This window comes from Bubalus bubalis, chromosome 12 (genome assembly GCF_019923935.1).
Source record: "Bubalus bubalis isolate 160015118507 breed Murrah chromosome 12, NDDB_SH_1, whole genome shotgun sequence".
Taxonomy (NCBI): Eukaryota; Metazoa; Chordata; class Mammalia; order Artiodactyla; family Bovidae; genus Bubalus; species Bubalus bubalis.
Genome location: NC_059168.1, coordinates 68,073,774 through 68,093,820, shown reverse-complemented (window position 1 = coordinate 68,093,820; position 20,047 = coordinate 68,073,774). Strand labels below are relative to the sequence as shown.

Below are 20,047 nucleotides of genomic sequence, written 5' to 3'. Positions count from 1 at the left end.
GGGAGTATTAAAAGACAAGGAGATGTCCTGGAACAGAAATCAAAAGTAGAAAAAATAAATATGGATCCATTCAGGAGGTTTATAATATAAAATCAATAAGTGTTCCAAGAAGAAAACAGAAAATAGGGGAGTGGGTGGAATTTATTAAATAAAGGGAAATTTCCCTGATGATTTTTTGAGTTTTAAGGTTGAAGAAAGGCTAATGTTGAGTTTGCACAATAAATAGGAAAGATTCATGTGAAGCCACACCACTATAAAATTTTAGGATGCCAGGCCTGTAAGGGGCCCATCCTAAAATTTACCAGATAGAAAAAGGATTGAGAAAAATACCCAATGACAACATTGAACCTAGGTATCAGTGGGACACTGTCTTCAGAAGTGTAAATGAATTATGGTCATGGGTCACAATAGAATAAAGACTAGATATGTAAGTTCATAGAAGACTGATTCTCAGGGATAAACTGGATAAACTCCATCAGAACAAGTCATGGAAAAAAATACAATGTAGTATCTAGAAACAGGATCAAACAGGAGTGAGATAATAGGAAGTCCTAGGATTACAGTTGTGAAGAGACCTGGCAGCCAATCCAGATTGATGGTCAGCAGGCCAGACTTAAGGCTTTCTAGAGGTCGGGCTCTGTATTATGAGAAGCTTCGCAGAACTATGGAGAATGTGAAAAGACTAAATACTGGAAAATCAGGCAAATGGGAAGAGACAAGCCAGGGAAAACATTGTGTAAGAAGAAAAACATTCCCTGAGCCAAGTACATGCACCAAGCTAATATTTCTTGTTTTCCTGAATTATATTCATAAATATTTGTACTATTCCACTGCTTTGGTTTTCTCTGGCAACTCCAGTTGTATGTTGGATTTCCTCTGCCTGTCATCAATTTCTATCATTTGTTCTTAATTATTTTTTATCTTTTCGTTTGCCTTTTTTTTTTTTTTTTTTTTTTTGGCACCATGACATACGGTATCTTAGTTCCCTGACCAAAGATCGAAGCCGCGTCCCCTGCTTTGGAAGCGTGGAGTCTTAACCATTGGACCGCCAGGGAAGTCCCTGCGTTTCTCATCTCTAATCTCTGTTCCTTAATGTGCTTCCTATGGTATCCTGACTCAGCTGTGTTCCTTTTAATGTAACCTTCATTTCTGGGAGAAAAAAATATTTTTTTCTGTTTCCTAAATTCTACCAATTTCTGTTTCACTTTAGGGACAGCTCTTCCCTGAATTCTTATATTTCTTAGCTGCATTTGCTTCATTAGATTTTTAAAATTTACATTGGAATGTCAGTGTATTATTTTCAACTGCTTTATGGGAACATTTTCTTGTGAGTTTTCTCCGGGGAAACTCTGGGTAAGTTTTGCTGTCTTTCTTATTTTTAATTACAGTATCTTGGTACAAATGCTGTGCTTACATCTTTCTGTTTATTCATATTTGAAATGGTTGGTTTTTTCTAGACCAAGTACCAGCAGGAGGATGAAGGGGAAAGAACCTGTCAGGGTTTCTTACCTCCCTTCTCTGTGGCTGCAATGAATTGTCTGCTTAAAAGTGTAGACATGGTTCCTCTCTGGGATGAGGCCCTGTTCAGAAGTTCTGTGCCAGCTGAGCACCCTTGATTGCTTCATGTGCTCCATTAAGTGACAAAACTCTTGTCTTCAAGGAGATCCCCTAACTTGCTTTCTGAAAGACATCTCCTCTGGATCCTTTAGGCACTTAACACATCTTCCCTCCCTGCCTCTTCCAGTACTCACATACTAGTTCAGTCCTTCTGACAGCTGGCTCCACTCACGGTTTGGCTCTCAGACTGAATATTTGCAAGTGATTTCTGAGGTCTGCCACTACTGGCCCCCTCCTCACTCCCTGTCCTTCCCCCACAACACTCAGTTGGCCTCCCATCCAGTACCACACTTCTTCTCAATGTGGAATGTGTTGAGTTTTCTCTGTATCCCTGGCTTCACTTAAGATACTGTTTGTGGGAGTTGGTGGTCATAGGTTTTCCTTATTGTTCCCTGTGGTTTCCAGGAGAAGGGTAAAGATCCAGGTACCAGACTACTAACCTTTCTGCCAGAATCAGAAGCCCAAAGGAATCTTTTATAGATGTAGATCTGATCATGACTCTTCCCTTCTTGAAAGTCTTTGCTTCAGATTATATTTAGGATGTAATCTAAAATCTTTGGAAAAGACCATGATGCTGGGAAAGATTGAGGGCAGGAGGAGAAGGGGGCAACAGGATGAGATGGTTGGATGGCGTCATCGACTCAGTGGACATGAGTTTGAACAAACCTGGGAGATGGTGACAAACAGGGAAGCCTGGCATGCAGCAGTCCATGGGGTCACAAAGAGTCTGACATGACTGAGAAACTGAAAAACAACGACCAAAATCTTTAATACAGCCTGCAGTTGTCTTCTAAAGTAGTCTGTGTTTACCCAACTTCACTGCAAGCCACTTTATATATCAGAATCCCATCAGGAGACAGAGACCACCACTAAAATTTGAAAAGGGAAATTTTAGTGTAAATAGTGAAAAATGGTTAATCCCTAGAAGGAGTCCAAAAATTGCAAGTGCAAAAAGAAAAAAAAGCTACTACTTCTGAGCAGAGTGGACAGTGCTAAGGGTTTAGGAGAGCACTTGAAGTTTCTAACCTCTTCAAAGTGGGCTTGATTCTCGCAGGAACCTGCAGCCTGGTAAGAAACATGCCAGAAGGTGTGGGCCAGACCTGTTCCTTAGAAGCTGCCTACCATTGGCCAGAGTTGATCTCCAGAAATGGTCCACCAGGTGAGGGAGCTAGGGTTGCCAGATTTAGCAAGTGAAAGCACAGTCCCAAATACTACATGAAACAAACTAAAAGTTATATGATGTTTAACTGGAATCCACGTTTAACTGGGTGTCCTGTATTTTATCTGTCAGCCTTTGACGGTGCTACAGGCTGGTGCATCCAAAGCTGCCATAGAAGCAGCTGCAAGTGAGGAAAAGTGTAGCCTGAGGGTGCAGCAGGGGCAGGTCCAGAGAACCACTGAAGGGAGCACCCCTGGGTCTTCTGTACACTGATCCATTGAATTGCACACTGAATACAAAGATTGAACCAGAACCTGTAAGGAACATTCCCTCCTGTCATTGCCTTGCATGTTCCTCTAGGTCCCTCTGTTGGCAGAGCCTAATATTGAGCCAGCTGGCGCAGGTGAAATGCTTTACAAAGCAGGGCATAGCAGAGTGGATTGGGGATCAGAACTCCCACTGCAGAGCCCTGCCATGTGAATGCCTTTTGTCTGTCTGCTGTTTGTCTTCAGCTCTCCACTTAAATGTCTCTTCCTCTAAAACGTCTTCCTTTCTCTACCCACAGTCTAAATCAGGAGCCTCTCTAGTCATCTTATAGTTTCCCTTTAGAACATCTGTCATAATTTTAAATTATGTATTTATGTGATTATATCTTTAAAACTATGTTCCCCATTAAAAGTTGGTGACTGTTTTCTTCAGTGCTGTATATATACCCTGTAGGTAGTAAATCATTTAATTAATTTAATTATCTCGATCTCATTTTAAACAAATGGCTTTCTGCTGTGTGCTGATAAAATACTGGGTTTGAGGTGATAAGAGCTAAAACTAAAGGACCATACCAGGGCCAATTCTATGAGATCTACCTTCCAAAATGTGGGGTGTAGGCACATAAGACATTCAGGTAGAAATATCCAGTAGACAATGTTGTAGAATTTGGAAGGGAGATCCAGACTGGAATAGAGATGGGAGTCATCAGCATTTAGGTGGTAGTTCAACCCAAGGAGTGGCAGTCACCCAGAGAGACAGTAGAGTGAGAAGAGGCCTGAGGACAGAACTCTTAGGTCTATCTTGTATGGAAGGGGGCAGAGACAGCTAAGCTTGCAAAGGAGAATGAGGAACAGCTGCCTGACAGGGGAGAAATACTGAAGGCCCATAATGTTGCAGAGATCAGGAAGGAAACCACTCAAGGAAATAGTAGTCAAGGGTCAAGTGTGGCAGAGGGGGAAAATGTTCACTGGATTTAGCAATAAAGAAGTAACTGGTGACTTTAAAAACTAACACTTTCAGTGAAACAGTAGGAACAAAATGTGGATGCAGTGGGTTAGGGAGTGGGAGGTGGAGATGTTTAGTGCAGACTGCCTTCCTGATTTAGTGGGCTGTAGAGAAAAGGAAGCAGAGAGGAAGGAGCAGATAGATTTAAGAAAGCAATAATTTTTTTAACATCTCAAGACAATAAATTATGAATAAATCACAAAGGTAAGTAAATGATCACCAAAAACAAAACCTCTACTGTTCACCCATTTGGAAATACACAACAAAAAAATACCTCTGTTTTATATAAAAAAACTGGAACAGCAGTTCAAGAATGTGTTTGTGTGCATGTGTGTACTATTTCTCTAGGATACTTAGAATTGAGAGATGGATTAAAGAATTTAAAGTGTAAAAATTGTATGATACATATTGTCAAATTGCCCTCTTAAAAGTTGTATCATTTTACACTCCAACCAAAAATGTCTGAAAGCACCCATTTGCCCCGCTTTTACCAATGCTGATTGTTATTAAGCTTTCATTTTTGCCAATCTGAGACATGTAAAATGATCTCTTCTATTTCCCTGATTGCAAGTAAAGTTAGTGATTTTTTTCCCATGGTAATTGGTTGTTTGTGTTTCTTTTCTGTGACTTTTCTGTTCATGTCCTTTGTCCGTTTGACCTCCAAGGACTTAGACATAGTGATTGTATATTGAATAATAAATAACTACTAAATAAATAAGCCCATGCACCTAGAGCCTGTGCTCCACTACAAGAGAAGCCACCGCAATGAGAAGCCTGTGCACCACAATTAGAAGCCCCCACTCACCACAACTAGAGAAATGCCCTCGGAGCAACGAGACCCAGTACAGCCAAAAAATATATATATATATATTTTTTAAAGAAATATGATCATAGTATCTTATGTTAAGTGACAAAAGCAAGTTGCAGGAAAAAGATAAATTTATCTTTGAAAGTAATAGAGAAAGTTTTGGAAACAATATTTTTTGAACTAGACATCTTTCTTAACTAAGTATAATTAGAGTGAAAGCTAGGCTCATGCAAATGGAGAAACTAGAAACATTCTTAAGGTCAGGAAGACAAGGCTATCTACTATTACCTTATTAATTATTTCCAGGACTTACCTGGTTGTCCAGTGGTTAAGAATCCACCTTCTAATGCAGGAGACACAGGTTTGATCCCTGATCAGGGAACTAAGATCCCACATGCCTAGGGGCAACTAAACCCACACTCTGCAACTGCTGAGTCCATCCACTCTAGAGCCTGTGCTCCCCAAGAGAAGCCTACACGCTGCAATGAAGACCCAGGAGAGCCAAAGAAGAAAGAAAAATAAAAATCCCAAACTTATGACAATTAGAAAAATACTATAAAAACAATGAGAGAATTAAGTGGGTAAAAAAATATTAGCATACTGAAATAAAGAAGGCCCTTATTTGTATAAAGCCCTTATTTGAAGAAGGAATTGAAGAACCTAGCATGCCTGGCTTGGAAGAAAGAAACCTCTTTTAGAATGAGGTTGTTTGAAACATATAATGTGTATCAGCTGAAAACCCACAGATCTCTTAGGATGCATTTGGGCAATTCCATTGGAAAAAAATTTTAAACACTCTCTCTTTACAACAGAGTCTCTTTAATTGTGACACTATTAACATTTTGGTCCAGATAACTCTTTGTTGTAAGGGATGTCCTGTGCATTGGAGGATCTTCAACACCTATGGCATCTACTAGATGTGTAAGCAGTGCTCCCAGCTGAGAACAACTGCTTTGTGTAATCACTTGGCACTAATACAATCATAAACACAACCAGACGTGGGTGATCATTTAGATGATCCAGGATATACTTAAAAAAATTTCTTTTTGGCTGCACAGGCTGTTCATTGTATAGTGTGGACTTTGTCTAGTTGTGGTTTGTGGGCTTCTCTCTTGTGGCACATGGGCTCTAGGGCGTGTGGGTTCAGTAGTTGCAGTGCAGGGGCTTAGTCCCTCCATATGTGGGATCTTAGTTTCCTAATTAGAGATTTAACCCACCTCCCCTGTATATTGGAAGGCAGATTCTTAGCCACTGGACAGCCAGGGAAGTCCCGATCCAGGATCTTCTGATGATCATTTTAAAACTTGAAATGGAAAGACAAAATTGGAAAAATTTCGTGGAACAGGAAAAATGTGCCCTTCTCCCCTCTACCTCCAGATTAGGAAACAACATAGCAAATCTTAATCACGGAAGGGACCCCTTCTCTTATTAATAGTTAAGAAGACTAAGGTTCTGCCAGCTAAAGAATGTCACTCACCATCTGGCTCTGTAAGGATTAAGTCATTAGCCACTGCAGTCACTGACCTTCAACACACCTTGAAGGGAGTTCAGGGTGGAGATCAGAAACAAGGCACTCTGTGCTCTGGAAAAATTGGGAGAATAGGACTTCATACGGATATTTTCAGATTCTATGAACCTAGTTTCCTGCATCTTTCCATACTTAGCAAAACACTAAAATCTTTAACTAAGATACCTGTGCTTTGTCACCAGAAGCACCCCTCTACCAACGTGTGCTTGATGCATATACCCCTTCTCCAAAATCATAGATGTGCTAACTTCCCCCCCAACCTCTTCACATCACTTCCTCAGAGCTGAGAGACTATCTCATTGATTACAGTCCTCAGTAAGTCCCTGAATATAACAAACACAACTCTCACCTTTTTATTTATTCATATTATTTCATTTGGCAGTTCTCAGGTGACCAGTCCACAGTGCAACGATTAATTAAAGTAGCAGGATGAAGGCTAAAGGTGCAGGAAATCTCATTTCGGGGTTTTCCAGTACATACAAGCCTCACCCTTAACATATTTGTACTCAACAGCTATTGTCAACAAAGAGTATGTAGATTTATTCTGCAATTCCATGGACTAAAACTAGGTCATGCCGGAACTCAATTAACTCAATTCCAACCCCTTCTAAGGGAAAACGTTCAAGTAATACGTCAGAGTATAATTAAGGGAGAAAAGATAACATGATACAAACACACAAGTGACAGAAACAGCGAATACTTTGGTGGACAACACTCCCTTGACAAAACACTAAATCGCAGCCGACGTTGCTAAAAATATAGAAAATTTAAGACTTGCATCAATGACGGATGGAATTCTCCTCAGAAACAGGACTCACTCAGGCCTAATCTAGCCATGACCAACCCTAGAATTGTCTGTGCCTTCCAGTACCAGCAGAGTTGTCCAGAGCACTCTTGCCATAGCAAAAAACAAACAAACAAACAAACTTAAGTGGTACAATGGCCTGGTCGCAGCCGTTGTCCGCTGCTTCTAGGATGAGTAAACTACAACTCCCGTCAGACAACGCGAACTGAGGCGGGGCGGCTCTGACCAATAACGATTGTCGTTACAGCGAACAGTTTGGCCGCGTTTGTAAAAGGCCGCGGCAGGCGAAGAGAGAGGAGGTGAGGGCGGTCATCAGCGTGGGAGCCCGGGGCCGCAGGGTGGGGGGCGCAGGGCAGGTAAGGGGACTGTGTTGACCGAAGGCGTGGGCGGCAGTGGGACAAGGGCGTACAGCCGGGAATCCCGGCAGATAGCGTTTCCCAAGAGCAGGGTGCTGGCCGAGTGATGCTTCTACTCGGGCCTACTTAGGACCGGAAGTGAGCGGTCGCACGGGGAGGATGCCGGGAAGTAGGTTCCCGGGTGATGCGTCTGGGGGCGGGCTGCGTCCTGGAAGCCAGGTGGAAGGTGCGGGACCCGCTGGCCGGGTGACAGGGGATCTTGAGCTTTCTCCGGTGTTCCGAGGCAGCGCAGGGCAAACGGAAGCAGCCTGGATCTGAAGTTGAGAGTTCTGGCTCTAGTCTTGCCCCTTCCTCTCTTTTCTGGTTTGACGAAGAATCCAACAAATTCCAAACTCACCTTAGATTATCTAGAGGCTGGCCGAGGAACAGGAATCAAATCCCTGCTTTCTCTGAGCCACTGGTAAAATAATACCTGTTTCAAAGGATCGTGGTGAGCATTACATGAGTAAATGCATGGAAAGGGCTTACTTGTACTCAATAAATGTTAGCAAGTTTTATGTTTTATTCATGGTGCTCGTTCACTTACTGCGCTTCACAAGGGTTAAACAGCGTTCAGCGACCTGAATATAGCTCGACAGCCAAATGGCACATGGCTGAAAGCCCACCACCACAGGGAGTGTTCATGGGGTAGCTCTTCCAGCCCCAGTCCCTCTACACCATCCGAGGAGGCTGTTCAGAAAACTTGCCCAGAAAAGGAGACCCTTAAGGCAGAGCTCAAATACAGATTCTTTATGAATCTGCATTCCTTCTCAGGTGGGACTCAGCCAAAACTCAAATTCGGACTTAAATCCAAGATCCCTGACTTAGGAGGAAATGGGAACTCACTATATTGATCTTTTAATTGAAACCGTTCAACTAGTGTCAGGACTTAGTGAAGCTCAGAGAGTTAAGTGTGAGGCAAAGTGGCGGGTAAAGAATGAGTTTATTAGCATAGGAGGCTTTTGAGAGATACAAGCAAGCCAGCAAGGGAGCACAACCCTGAGAACTATTCAATAGGGCTGCATTTTTATAATCAAAGGAGAAGTGGGGAAGAGAGAAGACCACCTTCCCCCATTCTTGGACCTGCATCAGGGCTTACATCATTAGTTCCTCCTTTGACCCTCTCTGGCCTAATTGGGACTGTCCTGGTGCTAATTAAGTCATTTGTATATTAGCAAAAGGCTAGTAAATTATACTAAAATATAGTGGGATTTCTAAACTTAACGAATTATCCTACTCTATCCGTGTCATTTACAAATTGTGTTACTTGTTCATGTATGCTTTCTGTAAGAAGTAATGCTCGTGCTCAGTTGCTAAGTCGTGTCTGACTCTGTGACCCCTTGGACTGTAGCCTGCCAGGCTCTTCTGTTTATGGGGTTTTCCAGGCAAGAATACTGAGTGAGTTGTCATTTCCTCCTCCAGGGGATCTTCCTGACCCAGGGATCAAACCCTCATCTTCTGCATCTCTTATATTGGCAGGCAGATTCTTTACCACTGAGCCATCTGGGAATCCTACGTGATACTAGTACAAGTTTAAAATTCAATCTTACAAAACAGTGAAATGTGCATATCCCTCCCTCTTTCCATTTCCCAAGTCCCCCATCACTTCTTTTGAGGCAATATGTTATATAAGTATGTGTCTTCCCTGTTTCCTTTTTTCTTTTTTAAACCAGGAGTATCACATTAAACACGAAGTTTTATACCTTTTTTTTTTTTTACCCCCCAGTGTATCTTGATATTTGTTCCTCATCAATACATATAGATCTGATATTTTTTAATGGCTCTGTAGTAGCATATTTTATAGTTACACTATGATTTATTTAGTTAGCTCTTAGACTGCTTCTGTTCTCGTGCAGTTATGGACAACCTTGCATGGACTACCCCTGTGCATGTTTCGTGTTCATGTGAGACTTGAACTCATGGAATCTTAAAAGTGGAATTGTTATGTCAAAGTGTGTTTTAAGTTTTATTTACATCCCTTTGAAGACGATATTGTAGTTTACACTCCTACCAACAATACAGAGTGTTTCTCCACATCCTCCTGTGATAACATCTTTTTGTCACTTTGCTGAAGTCCTGTTTTAATTTGCTTCTTGCTTATTGCAAGGTTGAGTTTTGGACATTTAAAACTTTTTTTTTTTTTTTTAATCCCCTGGTGGTCAGGACACTGTTCTGCCACTTCTGAGGACCTGGATTCATTCCTTGGTTGGGGAACTAAGATCTCACAAGCCACACCACCAGAAAAAATTTTCTTTCTTTTTTTTTAGTAAGCTGTCTTTCCATGCCCTTTACTCATTTTTCTAGTGGGATTGCTTCTTTTTTATTGATTTGTAAAAACTCTTATTTTAGGAAATTAGCCCTTTGTATTTGCATTTCAAATATTTATTTTTCCCCATTAAATATAATTTTTACTTTATCTTGGAATATAGTTGATTTACAGTACTGTGTTAGTTTCAGGTGCACAGCAAAGTGATTCTGTACACACATATATATACATACATATATCCACTCTTTTTCAGATTCTTGTCCCATCCAGGTAATTAGAGGGTACTGAGTAGAGTTCCCTGCGCTATACAGTAGGTCCTTGTGATTTTCAATTTATCCTTTTGTTTTTAGTGGCAGATGTATTGAAATATAAATCATATAACATAAAATTCACCCTTTTAAAATGTTAAATTTGGTGATTTTAGTATATTCACAGAGTAATGCAACCTTCCATCACCCCATAAAGAAATGTCACACTTATTAGCAGTCACTCGTAATCCCTCCCATGCCCCTCAGACCTTAGCAACCACTCATCTGTCTCTATGCATTTGTTGATTCTGGATATTTTGTTTAAATGGAATCATACAATGTACGGCTTCTTATGTCTGGTTTCTTTCATGTAGCATAGAATATCAAGGTTCATTCATCCATGCCATACCATGTATCAGAACTTCATTTCCTTTTATAGCCAAATAATATTCCATTTTATGGATATATCACATTTTGTTTACACATTCATCAGTTGATGGACATTTGGATTGATTCTACTTTATGGCTTTTATGAATATTACTACAATGAGCATTATGTACAAAACCACCAATTTTCTAAAGTGGTTGCAGCATTTTATAATACTATCAACAATGTATGAAGGTTCCAGTTTTTCTTTATCATTATTATTGTCTGTATTTTTTTAGTCATCTTGGTGAAATGGCATCTCGTTTTGATTTGCATTTCCTTAATGGCATGATTTTGAACATCTTTTCATGTGTTTATTGGCTATTTGCATATCTTCTTGGAGAAATATCCATTCATATCATTGGCTCATTTTAAAATTGGGTTATTTGTCTTTTTACTGTTAACTTATAAATGTTTTTATATATTCAGGATACAAGTCCTTTATCATATATATTACTTGCAAACATGATCTCCCATTCTGTGGGTTATCTTTTTACTTTCTTGATGCATCCTTTGAAGCACAGTTGTTTTTAATTTTGATTAAGATCAATTTTTCTGTTTTTTTCTTTTTGTCACTCAGGCTTTTGGTGTCATATCTAAGATACCATTTCCTATTCCAAGGTCACAAAGATATATGCCTGTATTTCTTCCTAAGAGTTTTATAGTTTTAGCTGTTACATTTATGTCTACCATCCACTTTAGGTTAATTTTTATATACAGTGTGAAACAGGGATCCAACTTCATTCCTTTGCAGGTGGCTATGTATTGCTCCAGCACCATTTGTTCGTGGGACTGTCCTTTATCCACTAATGGATCTTGGCATCCTTGTTGAACATCAACTGACCATAAATGAGAGAGTTTACTTTTGAATTCTCAATACTGTTTCATTGGTTTCTATATCTATCTGTATGTCTATTGTCACATTGTCATTTCCCCCCCAATTTTATTGTGATGTAATTGACATATAACATTATGTAAGTTTAAAGTGTAACACACTTACATTGCAAAATGATTACCACTATAACATTACCTAATGCTTCCATCACTTCACATAATTACCATTTCTTTTTTAAAAATCATCTATTCTTTTTGGAATAAAGATTTTAAAGCGCTGTATCTTCATTGCTGCACCCAGGCTTTCTCTAGTTGCAGTGAGCAGGGGCTACTCTCTAGCTGCGCTGTGTGGGCTACTCATTCTGGTGACTTGTCTTCTTGTAAAGCAAGGACTTTAGGGTGCACAGCCTGTGGCTCACAGGCTCTAGAATATAGGCTCAGTAGTTGTGGCACACCGGCTTAGTTGCCCCCCAGTGTGTGAAATCTTCTGGACTAGGGATTGAACCCAGGTTCCCTGTGTTGCAAGATGGATTCTTAACCACTATAACTATGCTGTACATTAGATTCCCAGAACTTATTCGTCTTACAACTGAAAGTTTGTACCCTTTCATTAACATCGCCTAGTTTCTCCAATGCCCTAGGCCCCTGGCAACTACCATTCCATTCTGCTTCTGTGAGTTTAGTCTTTTTAGGTTCTACATGTAAGTGATGTAATACAGTATTTGTTCCTTCTCTATCCACATTGCCTTAATTTGCTGTGTAGTAAATTTTGAAATCAGGAGTGACAGTCCTTCTACTTTGTTCTTTCTCAAGATTTTCTGGCTCTTGCAGGTCCCTTGCATTTCCATATGAATTTTAGGATCATTTTGTCAATTTCTGCAGAAAAAGGCATCTAGGATTTTGATAGGAATACATTACATTGGATCTGTAGATCAATTTGAAGAGTAGTGCCATCTTAATAAGATCAACTCTTCTGGTTCATGAACATGAAAAGATGCCTTTCCATTTTCTAGGTCTTTAACTTCTTTCAGTTATGTTTTGTAGTTTTCACTGTACAAGTCTTCCATTGCTTTGGTTGCTTAGTTTGTTTTCATCTTTGAACTTAGTCTAAGGTACTTTTTTCCATAAAGAAAAATACCATTTTCATGTAATCAAATGAGTCATAATTTTAAACTGGGTCAAATATTTGAATAGTTATTTCCCCAAAGAGATAGACATATGACTAAATAAGCATGTGAAATGTGACCAACATCATTATTCACTAGGGAAATGTAGTAAAAACCATGGTTGAGGTACCACTCCACACCCATTATAATCTAATGGCCATAACCAAGGAGACAATAACACATGTTGGCCAGGAAATGGAGAAAGTTTGTGAGAATGTATAATGGTGCTGGTGTAATGTAAAATGGCACAGTCACTTTGGAAAACATTTTGGCAGTTTCTTAAAACGTTACACTTAAACTTACCCCGAAGTGTTAGTTGCTCAGTCATGTCCGACTCTTTGTGACTCCACAAACCGTAGCCCGCCAGGCTTCTCTGTCCATGGGATTCTCCAGGCAAGAATACTGGAATGGATTGCCATTCCCTTCTCCAGAGGAACTTCCTGACCCAGGGATCAAACCCTGTTTTTTTGCACTGCACGCAGATTCTTTACCATTTGAGCTACAGGGAAGTCTGACTACTCCTATTCATCAGTGTTGTTTTTTTAACTTCTTTATTGAGGTAAATGTAAAATTACCCTACCACCCATTAATTGTAATTCTCGGTTTCTACTCAAGAGTAATGAAGACAATTGTCTACATAAAGACTTGCATGTTAATGTGCTCGACAGTATTGTTCATGATAACCCTGAAGTGGAAACCATCCAAGTATGTATAAGGATCAATGGATAAACAAAATGATATAGCCATACAGTGGAATGCCATTCAGCAGTGTAAAGGAATGAAGTACTGATTCATGCTACGATGTGGTAGAACCTTGAAAACATGTTGAGTGAAAGAAGCCAGACATAAAAGGCCTCATATTGTATGATTCCATCTATATGAAATGTCCAGGAAAGGTAAATCTATAGAGACGGAAAGTAGGTTAGTGATTACCTAAGGGTGGGCATGGTGATTGACTCCAGAAGGCAAGAGGGCTCTTTTATGAGGTGGTAGAAGTGTTCTAAAACTTAATTGTCGTGATGGATACCCAACTCTATAAACAATAAATATTATTGAATTTTACGCTTAAAATGGGTTTATGTTATGGTATGTAAAACATACTCCAGTCAGTTCAGTTCAGTTCAGTTGCTCAGTCATGTCCAACTCTTTGCGACCCCATGAATCGCAGCACGCCAGGCCTCCCTGTCCATCACCAACTCCCGGAGTTCACCCAGACTCACATCCATCGAGTCAGTGATGCCATCCAGCCATCTCATCCTCTGTCGTCCCCTTCTCCTCCTGCCCCCAATCCCTCCCAGCATCAGAGTCTTTTCCAATGAGTCAACTCTTCGCATCAGGTGGCCAAAGTACTGGAGTTTCAGCTTCAGCATCATTCCTTCCAAAGAAATCCCAGGGGTGATCTCCTTCAGAATGGACTGGTTGGATCTCCTTGCAGTCCAAGGGACTCTCAAGAGTCTTCTCCAACACCACGGTTCAAAAGCACCAATTCTCCGGCGCTCAGCCTTCTTCACAGTCCAACTCTCACATCCATACATGACCATAGGAAAAACCATAGCCTTGACTAGATGAACCTTTGTTGGCAAAGTAATGTCTCTGCTCTTCAATATGCTATCTAGGTTAGCATAACTTTCCTCCCAAGGAGTAAGCGTCTTTTAATTTCATGGCTGCAGTCACCATCTGCAGTGATTTTGGAGCCCAGAAAAATAAAGTCTGACACTGTTTCCACTGTTTCCCCATCTATTTCCCATGAAGTGATGGGACCAGATGCCATGATCTTTGTTTTCTGAATGTTGAGCTTTAAGCCAACTTTTGCACTCTCCTCTTTCACTTTCATCAAGAGGCTTTTTAGTTCCTCTTCACTTTCTGCCATAAGGGTGGTGTCATCTGCATATCTGAGGTTATTGATATTTCTCCTGGCAATCTTGATTCCAGCTTGTGCTTCTTGAATAGGAAAAATTAATTATTTCTAGATTTAATGTTTACTATTTTCTGGATTCTGGGTTTTGTGTCATGTGGGCCATCTTCAATCTGACATCCTTAAAAAATATTTTAAGAAAAAATTCCCTCCTCTTTTTGTTCTAATGATTGATGGTTCCATTTTTTGTGTGTTTGAATGTTTTATCTGCTTGGAATGTATTTGAGAACAGAAAGTGAGATAGGATGAATAATAACATTTTTAGAAGTCAAATTTCTGTCTCCCAATAAAATTTTATTCTGTACCCAATAAATTAAGAAAACTAGAAACAATGTTCAGAATCTTTTCTACTGAAATACTTGCACCTATATACTAAGGTCAGTGTTTAAGTTGTTAATTGCAACATTGTCTAGAACTAAAACTCATTAATAGAGATGGTTCAACTGTGGTAAAATATTAAGAATGCAAACTTGAGGACACTGAGTATAATATAACTCAATTTTTCTAAAACCAAAATCCCACATTTGTACATATATATATTTATTGATTGATAAACACAGAAAATAGTCTGATGGATATATGCCAGCCTGTTAACTGTATTTACTCTTGAAAAGTGAGGATTTGTGGGGTGGAAGGGCAAGTGGGGGTAGTGAAAGTAGGGCATAAAAGGGTCATTAGTCCTTTAGTCTGCTTTTGCAAAATCATAGACTTAAATGATTTATAAAATAAACTATAACTGGCAAATAGTTCCTCCCTTAATGAGCAAAGTTGTTCTGTTTTTTCACCTTAATAATAACATGAAATCATCATCATTGGTGTAATTTTAAAATTGATTTATATATAAAGCAATCTGAAGCTCAGAATTTAAAAGATTTGGTCATAGAGATAATCAGCTTTGGAACAACATTCGTTCCTAAGAAACCACGTTTGACTGATTGAGAATACCTACCAAAAAAGTGTATTGACCTCAGAAGGAAGTGCTGTGTAAACAGGCTAATGTCTCTAGGTGTTTTTAAAGGGGTGATTTTGCCCCCCAAGAGGACATTTAGCAATATCTGGAGACATTTTTGGTTTTTTATAACTTGGGGAGGACTCGTTGACTGCTACTGGCATCTAGTGGTGGAGACCTGGGTTGCCACTAAACATCCTGTGACACAGAGGATAGCCCCGCATAATAGTTGTTGTTCAGTTGCTCAGTTGCGTCTGACTCTTTGTGACCCCCATGAACTGCAGCATGCCAGGCTTCCCTGTCCTTCCTTATCTCCCAGAATTTGCTCAAACTCATGTCCATCGAGTTGGTAATGCCACCCAACCATCTCATCCTCTGTCATCCCCTTCTCCTCCTGCTCTCAGTCTTTCCCAGCATTAGGGTCTTTTCCAATGAATCAGCTCTTCACATCAGGTGGCCAAAGTATTGGAGCTTCAGCTTCAGTATCAGTCCTTCCAATGAGTATTCAGGGTTGATTTCCTTTAGGATTGACTGATTTGATCTCCTTGCTGTCCAAGGGGCTCTCAAGAGTCTTCTCCTGCATCACAGTTAGAAAGCATCAATTCTTAGGCACTCAGCCTTCTTTCTGGTCCAATTCTCACATCTGTACATGATGGAAAGACTATAGTTTTGACTATATGGACCTTTGTCGGCAAAATAATATCTCCACTTTTCAATATACTGTCTAGGTTGGTCATAGCTGTTCTTCTGAGGAGCAAGCGTCTTTTAATTTCATGGCTTCACTCACCATCTGCAGTGATTTTGGAGCCCAAGAAAATAAAAGTCTGTCACTGTTTCCATTGTTTCCCCATCTATTTGCCATGAAGTGATGAGACCAGATGCCATGATCTTTGTTTTTTGAATGTTGAGTTTTAAGCCAGCTTTTTCACTCTCCTCTATCACTTTCATCAAGAGGCTCTTTAGTTCCTCTTTGCTTTCTGCCACAATGGTGGTGTCATCTGCATGTCTGAGGTTACTGATATTTCTCCCAGCGGTCTTGATTCCAGCTTGTGCTTCATCCAGCCTGGCATTTCGCATGATGTACTCTCCATATAAGTTAAATAAGCAGGGACAACCTTGACGTACTCCTTTCCCAATTTTGAACCAGTCTGTTTTTCCATGTCCAGTTCTAACTGTTGCTTCTTGACCTACATACAGGTTTCTCAGATGCAGATAAAGTGGTCTGGTATTCCCATCTCTTTAAGAATTTTCCACTGTTTGTTGTGATCCAGACAGTCAAAGACTTCAGGGTGGTCAGTGAAACAAAAGTAGATGTTTTTCTGGAATTCCTGTGCTTTTTCTATGATCCAGCAGATGTTGGCTATTTGATCTATGGTTCCTCTGCCTTTTCTAAACCCAGCTTGTACATCTGGAAGTTCTCCATTCACGTACTGTTGAAGCCTAGCTTGAAGGATTTTGAGTATTACCTTGCTAGCATGTGAAATGAATTCAATTGTGCAGTAGTTTGAACATTCTTTGGCTTTGCCCTTCTTTGGGACTGGAATGAAAACTGACCTTTTCCAGTCTTGTGGCCACTGCTGAGTTTTCCAAAACTCAGCATATCGAGTTTGCTGGCATATCAAGTGCAGCACTCTAAGAATATCATTTTTTAGGTTTTGAAATACCTCAACTGGAATTCCATCACCTTCACTAGCTTTGTTCCTAGCAATACTTCCTAAGGCCTACTTGACTTCACACTCTAGGATGTCTGGCTCTAGGTGAGTAATCACACCATTGTGGTTGTCCAGGTCATTAGGACCTTTTTTTGTATAGTTCTGTGTATTCTTGCTACCTCTTCTTAATATCTACTGCTTCTGTTAGGTCCATACTGTTTGTGTCCTTTATTGTGCCCATCTTTTCATGAAATGTTCCCTTTTTCTAGAAGAGATCTCTAGTCTTTCCCATTCTATCGTTTTCCTCTATTTCTTTGCATTGTTCACTTAAGATGGCTTTCTTATCTCTCTTTGGTATTCTTTGGAACTCTGCATTCAGATGGATGTATCTTTCCTTTTCTTCTTTGCCTTTAGTTTGTCTTCTTTTCTCAGCTATTTGAAAGGCCTCTTCAGACAGCCACTTTGCATTTTTGCATTTCTTTTTCTTGGAGATGGTTTTGGTTACCACTTCCTGTGCAGTGTTATGAACGTCCGCCATAATTCTTCAGGCACTCAGTCAGATCTAATCCCTTGAATCTATTTGTCACTTCAACTGTATAATCATTAGGGATTTGATTTAGGTCATACCTGAATGGCCTAGTGGTTTTCCCTACTTTCTTCAATTTAAGTCTGAATTTTGCAATAAGGAGTTCATGATATGAGCCACAATCATCCTGGTCTTGCTTTTGCTGATTGTATAAAACTTCTCATCTTTGGCCACAAAGAATATAATCAGTCTGATTTTGGTATTGACCATCTGGTGATGTCCATGTGTAGAGTTGTCTTTTGTGTTGTTGGAAGAGTGTGTTTGGTATGACCAATGCGTTCTCTCAGGAAAACTCTGTTAGCCTTTGCCCTGCTTCATGTGTATTCCAAGGCCAAACTTGCCTGTTACTCCAGGTATCTCTTGACTTTCTACTTTTGCATTACATTCCTCTGTTATGAAAAGGACATCTTTTTTTGGTGTTAGTTCTAGAAGGTCTTGTTGGTCTTCATAGAACTGGTCAACTCCAGCTTCTTTGGCATTAGTGGTTGGGGCATAGACTTGGATTACTGTGATGTTGAATGGTTTGCCTTGGAACAAACCGAGATCATTCTGTCATTTTTGAGATTGCACCCAAGTTCTGCATTTCGAACTCTTTTGTTGACTATGAGAGCTACTCCATTTCTTCTAAGAGATTCTTGTCCACGATAATAGATATAATGGTCACCTGAATTAAATTCACCCATTCCCATCCATTTTAGTTCAGATTCCTAAAATGTCAATGTTCCCTCTTGCCATCTCCTGTTTGACCACATCCAATTTACCTTGATTCATGGACCTAACATTCCAGATTCCTATGCCATGTTGTTCTTTACAGCATCGGACTTTACTCCAATACCAAATACATCTACATCTGGGTGTCGTTTCCACTTCAGCTCAACCTCTTCATTCCTTCTGGAGCTATTTCTCTGCTCTTCTGCAGTAACACATTGAACACCTACGGACCTGGGGGCTTCATCTTCCAGCATTATATCTTTTTGCCTTTTCATACTGCTCATGGGGTTCTCAAGGCAAGAATGCTGAAGTGGTTTGGTATTCCCTTCTCCAGTGGACCACGTTTTGTCAGAACTCTCCACCATGACCCATCTGTCTTGAGTAGCCCTACACAGCATGGCTCATGGTTTCATTAAGTTACACAAAGCTGTGATCCATGTGATCAGTTTGGTTAGTTTTCTGTGATTATGGTTTTCATTCTCTCTGCCTTCTGATGGATGAGGATAAGAGGCTTGTGCAAGCTTCCTGATAGGAAGGACTGGCTTCCTTCCTATGTGGGGAAAATAGTCTTACTCTGGTGGGTAAAGCCATACTCAGTAAGTCTTTAATCTAAATTTCTGCTGATGGGTGGGGCCGTGTTCCCTCCCTGTAGTATCCAGCCCTAAATGTCTGTGGTGCCAAGGTGGAGAAACCCTACTATCAATCATATTTCACAAAACTTCATTCACTCAGTACATATTACATGGGGGATTAGTTCTTAGCACCAAAATGTAGGCATTCCTAGACTTTTGTTATTTGTACTTTTCAATTTGTTAATCAGTGGACTAGAGAAGATGTGAAGGGAGAGTCTTTTATCAAGACCATTCTTTGGGAACTTCCCTGGTGGTACTTAACTACTGGTGGTCCAGTAGTTAAGGGATATTGGTTTTTTCTATGATCCTCCAGTAGAGGGGATATCGGTTCGATCCCTGGTCTGGGAAGACTTCACATGCTGCAGAGAAAGTAAGCAAGTAAGCCCATGCACTGCAACTCGAGAAAGCCCTCGCACAGCAACACTCAGCACACCTGGAAAAAAAAAAAAAGACTGTTCTTTGGGGTCAGAGAGCAAAAGCAAAGCTCACACCTTATTTCAAAATCATAAGCAGATTTACCTTTTTAAAAAGCATTAAAAATATTAAACTTTAGTTAATAATATGCATGCTGCTGATACCTGCAGCTTGCTTTGAAATGCATCAAAATATGAAAGGAATTGATAGATGAAGAAAGGGATATGTAATAAACAAATATAGTAAAAGGTTAATTTTAGAATCTAGTGGGTGGGTATATGAAGATTGACTGTATAATTCTGTTTTTTTATATGTTTGAAAATGTTCATAATGTTGGGGGGAAATCAGAAACAGAGATTCACATTCTTTTTAGCAGACACTGGGTTAGTGGCAACCACACTGCTGATTTTGATAAGTGGCCTCAGGCAAGTTACTTAACTTTTTGATTTTCATCTGAAAAGCCATTGTTGTTTGGCTCAAATATGGTGACACTAATATGGTGAGGTTCAAATGAAATAATGAACATAAAAGCATGTTGAAAAGCATAAAGTGCTCTAAAAATGCAGTGCATTACTCTTAGGAAGGCTGAGTGTTCGACTATTTACATACCTGGCTCTAGGTGTTTTTGAAAGCTCCCTGTGTAGTGACATTAGCACTGTTTTA

The 20,047-nt window shown here is 40.0% G+C and overlaps 1 protein-coding gene across 3 annotated transcripts in view; it reads left to right on the top strand.

Moving 5' to 3' along the window:
- The window catches only part of TIA1 (TIA1 cytotoxic granule associated RNA binding protein), a 56,646-nt gene that overhangs the window by 34,091 nt on the left and 2,508 nt on the right, over positions 1-20,047 (top strand). The window contains exons 13-14 of one of the 3 annotated variants that reach the window (XR_003102346.3): positions 1,211-1,353; positions 1,458-4,648. The gene's annotated coding sequence lies outside the window, so the exon portion shown is untranslated. Of the gene's footprint in view, positions 1-1,210; positions 7,546-20,047 lie in introns of those variants that run through there. The other 2 variants (XR_006543476.2, XR_006543477.2) reach the window with 2 other exon arrangements.